The 6,000-nt window shown below is 41.4% G+C and overlaps 1 long non-coding RNA gene across 1 annotated transcript in view; it reads left to right on the top strand.

The window, feature by feature from the left end:
* Nucleotides 1–5,679, top strand: part of LOC106542118 (uncharacterized) — a 47,075-nt gene extending 41,396 nt beyond the window's left edge. Inside the window, exon 4 of the long non-coding RNA XR_015696683.1 lies at nucleotides 4,855–5,679. This is a non-coding gene — a long non-coding RNA (uncharacterized LOC106542118). The remainder of the gene's footprint in view (nucleotides 1–4,854) is intronic.
* Nucleotides 5,680–6,000: the final 321 nt, after the last annotated feature.

A 6,000-nucleotide genomic window follows, 5' to 3' on the forward strand; every position in this document is an offset into this window, starting at 1 on the left:
TAACATTAGTCAACATGAGCCACGGTGGTGCAGTGGCTAGAGTACAGTACTGCTGACTACCAGCTGGCTGCAATTTGGCAGTTCAAATCTCACCAAACTCAAGGTTGACTCAGCCTTCAATCCTTCTGAGGTGGATAAAATGAGGACCCAAAATTGTTCGGGCCAATATGCTGACTCTATTAACCGCTTAGAAAGGACTGTAAAGCACTATAAAGTGTTATATAAGTCTAAGTGCTATTGCTATTGTTAAAATGAACTTTTACATCCCATCTGGGAAAATACTCCAGATTCTTTTTTTTCTTTTTCTCCTCTTTTTTTACTTAACTAGAGGCTGAAGAAAATTCTAACAGGCAAATACCCATCATATGACTTCTTCATTTTTACATCCAAACCCCATATTGTTCAGATTCTGAATGAAATGTAAATAAATAATAAAGCTGTACCCCTCTCTGAAGATTCAATATTATTTCACCTCTGGAAAACCTCCTGTTACCTTCCTGTGAAAGAGTTTAGAGTTTAGAGTTTAATAACATTTATATGCCGCCCAATCCCGTAGGACTCCGGGCGGCTGTGAGTGATGATCCCCACAACAAACAACCCTACCCCAAACATTGTCTGCCCCTTCTGGAGTTGGATGAGAATAAAAGAAGAATACAATTTTGTGAGCTCCAAGCTACAACTAACAAGACAAGGAGATTAAAATATGTCCATTAGTCTTCTCATAAGGGTGAAGCTGATTTATTTACTTGTTTGTTTGCTTGTCATATTGCCTCATTTCCCATGTGAGATAATTTTAAGGTAGTGTATTTTAATAAATAATCAAACAAAATTGACTTAATCGCAGCAATAACACTTCATCAAATTTAAAACTTAATATAAAATCTATATTGCAAGAAGAAATGGAAAGGAGGCAAGAATAACCTGTAGCACCATGATGGAAAACCTGTAACACGCGTGCCACAGGTAGCACATTGAGGCCTCTCTGACAACACACAAGCCATCGCCCCAGCTGAGCTCCACCACACCTGCATGCGTGCCTCCCACCAGCCAGTTAATTTTTGGGTCTCTGCAGTGCATGTTTAATCAAAATGCAGTTAAAACACTATATAGGCCATCAAGAATATAACTATATACATACAACAGGAACAGGAAGTGCCTCACTGGAGCAGATAGAGGAAAATCCTAGAGATGCAGGAAATGCATCACTGAACAATGGAGATGAATGCTATAGAGGAATAAAGCTGCAGACAAGGCAAACAACACCTGTAATAGCATACGGATGCATGGAGGATATGGGAAGCGGGGGGGGAATGCAGCACACTCCCCCCGTGCCCCATTTTTGGTCCCACAAGGCTTCGGGGAAGCCTGCCAGGCCCAAAAGGAGGTGGGGGTCATGCACGGGGAGCGGGGGAACACGTGGGTGGATCACGTGCACATGCACAGGGGGAGGGGTGCATGGGGGGGTTCACACGTGCATCGTATTATGGGTATGGACGTGTGTGCATGCGCTTTCAGCATGCAAGGACAAAAAGGTTAGCCATCACTGCTCTAGCATTTCCATTTTATGAAAAAATCATACTAAAAAATCTGCAGTGGGCCAATCTGATTGAAGTGCTGTGTATCAGATTGGGGCAGGTCGCTTACCTATCTATTCCTGTCCTTTGTTACCACCATTTCCTCCCCAATCCTTTAACCACTGGTAAGAAAGGCAAAATAACACCAAAGACAAGAATTCTTTAAAAACCCATATTTTCAATGAGCCTCTAGGCCAGGGCTGTCAAACTCCCAGTCCACGGGGTGAATGCATCATATGCTGGCCACACCCACACCCGGTTTAGCCAAGGGGAAAAATTCCTAATACATCACATGATGCCGTTGTGATGACATGAGTTTAACATCCCTCCTCTAGGTCCTTGTCTGGGAGGAAGGGCAAGAGTTCTCACTACTAAATTGTTCAACCATAATGGATTAGCTGCTAATTGACCACAGTTGTTTTGGGGCTAAAAGAATCCTCTTTGGATTAGTTGTTGGTTCATTTGTCTGGATAAAGCTGTTCATACAACTCCCTAAATTCTTATTTAGGCATATAATACACACAAGCCAGTGTGTAGGGGAAGAATGATTGGCCTTGCCAATGTTCTCATCAGTCACTTGTCTCAAGATGCAGTAATCCAATAGGAGAGTTCCTTTGGCTATTGGAAGTGAAGGGAAGGTGATAGTTCATATCTGTTACTAACATGCCTATAGAGGCTACTAAAAAGCATAAATGTTAATTTATTTCATTGAATAAATGTAGCCTAGAATTGTGATTTTTTTAAAAACACAACAAAATCACGGTCAGAAATAAAGGTTCTCATGCCAATGTAATATTAGAATGGAAGAGGATTAAAGGGCTCAGGAATTTATATCAGTGTGTTTGTGCTTCTGCAGAGATGGGAAGGAAAGGCACTCATGTTACACTAAAGTGGCAAGATTCCCAGGAACTTTACACTCCGAAAAAGACCCAGGCATGCAAACTATCTCCTTCTTTCATTTTCTCCTACGGAGTTTTAACTAGTGTAAATTGGCAGTTACTCCAAGGTTAGGATGACACTCAAGCTGCATCAACACAAGCAAGTGTCACTTGACTGGTCAAATCTCTCACAAAGGTGGTGGCATAGGAGGATGGTCAGATACATCTGCTCCTGAACTTACAACTGCAATTGAGCTCAAAATTTCTGTTGTTCTGTTCTGTGGAGACATTTGTTGTGTGTTTTTCCTCATTTCGTGGCATTTCTTGCCACAATTGTTAAATGAATCATTGAAGTTGTTAAGTTGATAACCTGGTTGCTAAGTGAATATGGCTTCCCCAATGACTTTGCTTGTCAGAAGATCAGAAAAGGTGATCATATGACCACAGAACACGGCAAACACCATAAATACTAACCACTTGACAAGCATCTGAATTTTGATCACATGACCATGGGGCGGCTGAAAAGGTTGTAACTGTGAAAAATGGTCACTTTATTCACTGCTGTTGTAACTTTAAACCAGTAGTAGGATTCAAAATTTTTTACTAACAGTTCTGTGGGCGTGGCTTTGTGGGTGTGATGTGGTTTTGTGGGCGTGATGTGGCTTTGTGGGCGTGGCTTTGTGGGCGTGGCAGGGGAAAATTACTGCAAAATCCCCACTCCCTCCCCAACCCACTAACCTGCTTTCCAGCTCCATTCCCTTGTTCAGGGCAACAAAAGAATATCACCTAGGAAGCTGGGAGGCAGTGGGGGGGGGGGCAGGGCCAGCCTATTTGCCGGTTCTCCGAGCTACTCAAAATTCCCACTACCAGTTCTCCAGAACTTGTCAGAACTAGCTGAATACCATCACAAGTTTAAAAAAATACAGTATTTTACTTGCTACCCATGCAATTCTTGTAGCACAGCAACTTGCTCTTCTCCTCATAACATGAAAATAAAGACTATAGTAGCGGTATTGTATAGAACCGGAGGTATGGTTGAGGACATATGTTCTGTTCTGGAGAAAAAAAGCAAAAAGATCATGGGAAATTTGTTTGAAAAATGGAAAGATTACTGGAAATATGGGGAACTGCTCAACATTGAGAGATGTCATTCAAAACCACTCAAGAGGTTCAAGATGACAGGGCACACACCTTTCATAAAGATAGCAATGGGTGTATCTAAAGTAATCAGTTTAACAGAATCCACAATGGTCTTCTAGAAAGGGAGTCATACTCCTCAGTGCTGTGACCTTCCAGCAGAAATTATGACTGCAGTTCAAACAGGATTAATAGTTATTAAAATAATGTAGTCACTTTCATCACTTATAGAAGTTTTAGTATCTTACTAACTCCTAAGCAGAGTTGGTATTCAGCAGGTTCTGACCAGTTCTGGAGAACCGGTAGTGGAAATTTTGAGTAGTTCAGAGAACCGGTAAATACCATCTCTGACTGGCCCCATCTGCCTCCCGAGTCCCAGTTTATTGGGAAGGAATGGAGATGTTGCAATAATCTCCCCTTGGTGTGGGGAGGGAATGGAGATTTTACAGTATCCTTCCCCTGCCACACCCACAGAACCAGTAGTAAAAAATTTGAATCCCACCACTGCTCCTAAGATCACCGGATTCATTAAACTGAAAAGCAAGAGTTCACTCCAGGGCTATTGACTGATGAGATGTTGCAAAGTCACAGAAACTGGTCAGCAATTCTTTTAACCTTGATAGAATCGTACAAATAGGAGACATTTAGATCACTGAATTTGCTTTGTGCAGTGCAGGAATCTGTCTAATCCAGGGGTGAAATCCAGCAGATTCTGACAGGTTCTGGAGAACCAGTAGCGTAAATTTTGAGTAGTTTGGAAAACTGGCAAATGCCACCTCTGCTGGCCCCAGAGTAGGGTAGGAATGGAGATTTTGCAGTATCCCTCCCCTCCCATGCCCAGCAAGCCACGCCCACCAAGCCACATCATGCCCACCAAGTCACGCCACAAAACCGGTAGTAAAAAAAATTTGAATTTCATCACTGGTCTAATCTCTAGCTAAATACATGCAGTGAGGGGGAGCCCTCTACTCCCAGGTAAATGATTCCACAACAAACTTTTTTGGAAGTTTTTCTTAACATTCATAACTGAATCTGCCTTTCTGTAACGTATTAAGTTCATTATTCCATATCTTGCACTTTAGAATGATGTGGCCTTATTTTTCTATAAGATCCACTCAGTTAGTTAGAAAGAGCTCTTGTATAACTCCAAACTCTTCCCATCTCAGGCTTAAACATGCCTGGCTTCTTCAGTCTCCCTTCAGAGTTGTTACGTTGCCCTTTTTCTGAAACTCTCCATTTTTCTCCCCATCCTATTCTCCTATTAGGTATACAGCGACCGGATTCTGCTGGGAAAATTTATGTATGTCAACAAAGGGAAGGAGAGATGATAGATAGTTGGATGCCCTGGCTTTCCAAGACAAGAAGATTTCAATGTTTGCATCTACCATACTTTGTCTACTAAGTAGGATAATGATAGAGACCTTAAGATGATCAGAGAAAAGACTACTTCTCCCTTCACTGATTTTCCTGTTTGGCCAAAGAACAATTTGGAAAAAAGCAACAGCAGCAGCAACAAATTAAAAGAGGATATTTCATTCCATCTAACAGATAAGAGATTGATTCTGAGGTGGGAAAGAGAAACATCTGCACATTTGAACTGACAAGCCCAGGTTATCAACCCAAAGATACTCACTCTAGATTTGTTCTCTTATCCTGCTTCCCAGCTCGGGCAGGTCGCTGGCAAACAGGAAATGTCAAGCAATCTATCGGGTTGCATTGTTTGGTGGGACATGACTCATTCTGTCATAAGTGTGTATCAAAGAGATCATAACAAAATATAAAAGCATGAGAAAATGTTACGTCATTGTTTTCATTAATACATAATTATTTGCTTATCATGACCTAATACTGTATCATAAATTGAACAAAAACCTCCTATGTCTTGTTTCTTTAGGAAAGAAGAACAAGTAGCTGAAACCCCCTCCCCAAAATATCAAAATCTCTAGCAGAGCTGAATACTGTTTTTTTTTCTCATAATGAACATGTGTTTTCAATGTCTTCTTTCTCTTCTGATAACCTATATTTATTTTTCGCACTTGGAGGTGGCAAAACATGACCTATACTGTATGAAAACATAATGCTAATTTCACGCACACACACACACCAATCAGCCTATGGCCCTTTCTAGAGGCAAGCCAAACACATTTAATCAGACTGTTTGTGGAGGATGATTCAGAGCAGAGCTATGAGTGACTCATTGGTTTTGGACTCACAGCCTGCTGAATGTCTAAGGGAGGGGGAGCAGTCAGTATTTAAACCTGAACTAAAGTCAGTTGCAGCTAAAAGTCCAAATTATACTGGTTGACAAATTTTGCCAGGCATATTCCTGAATTAAAAACTAACCCATCGAAGGACAGACTTCAGAATTGATGATTCGCCCCATTACAAATCCACCCTCCCCATTCATTACG

Source organism: Thamnophis sirtalis, unplaced genomic scaffold (assembly GCF_051295495.1).
Source record: "Thamnophis sirtalis isolate CommonGarterSnake01/CBP01778 unplaced genomic scaffold, rThaSir2_p1.2 scaffold_5, whole genome shotgun sequence".
NCBI lineage: Eukaryota > Metazoa > Chordata > Lepidosauria > Squamata > Natricidae > Thamnophis > Thamnophis sirtalis.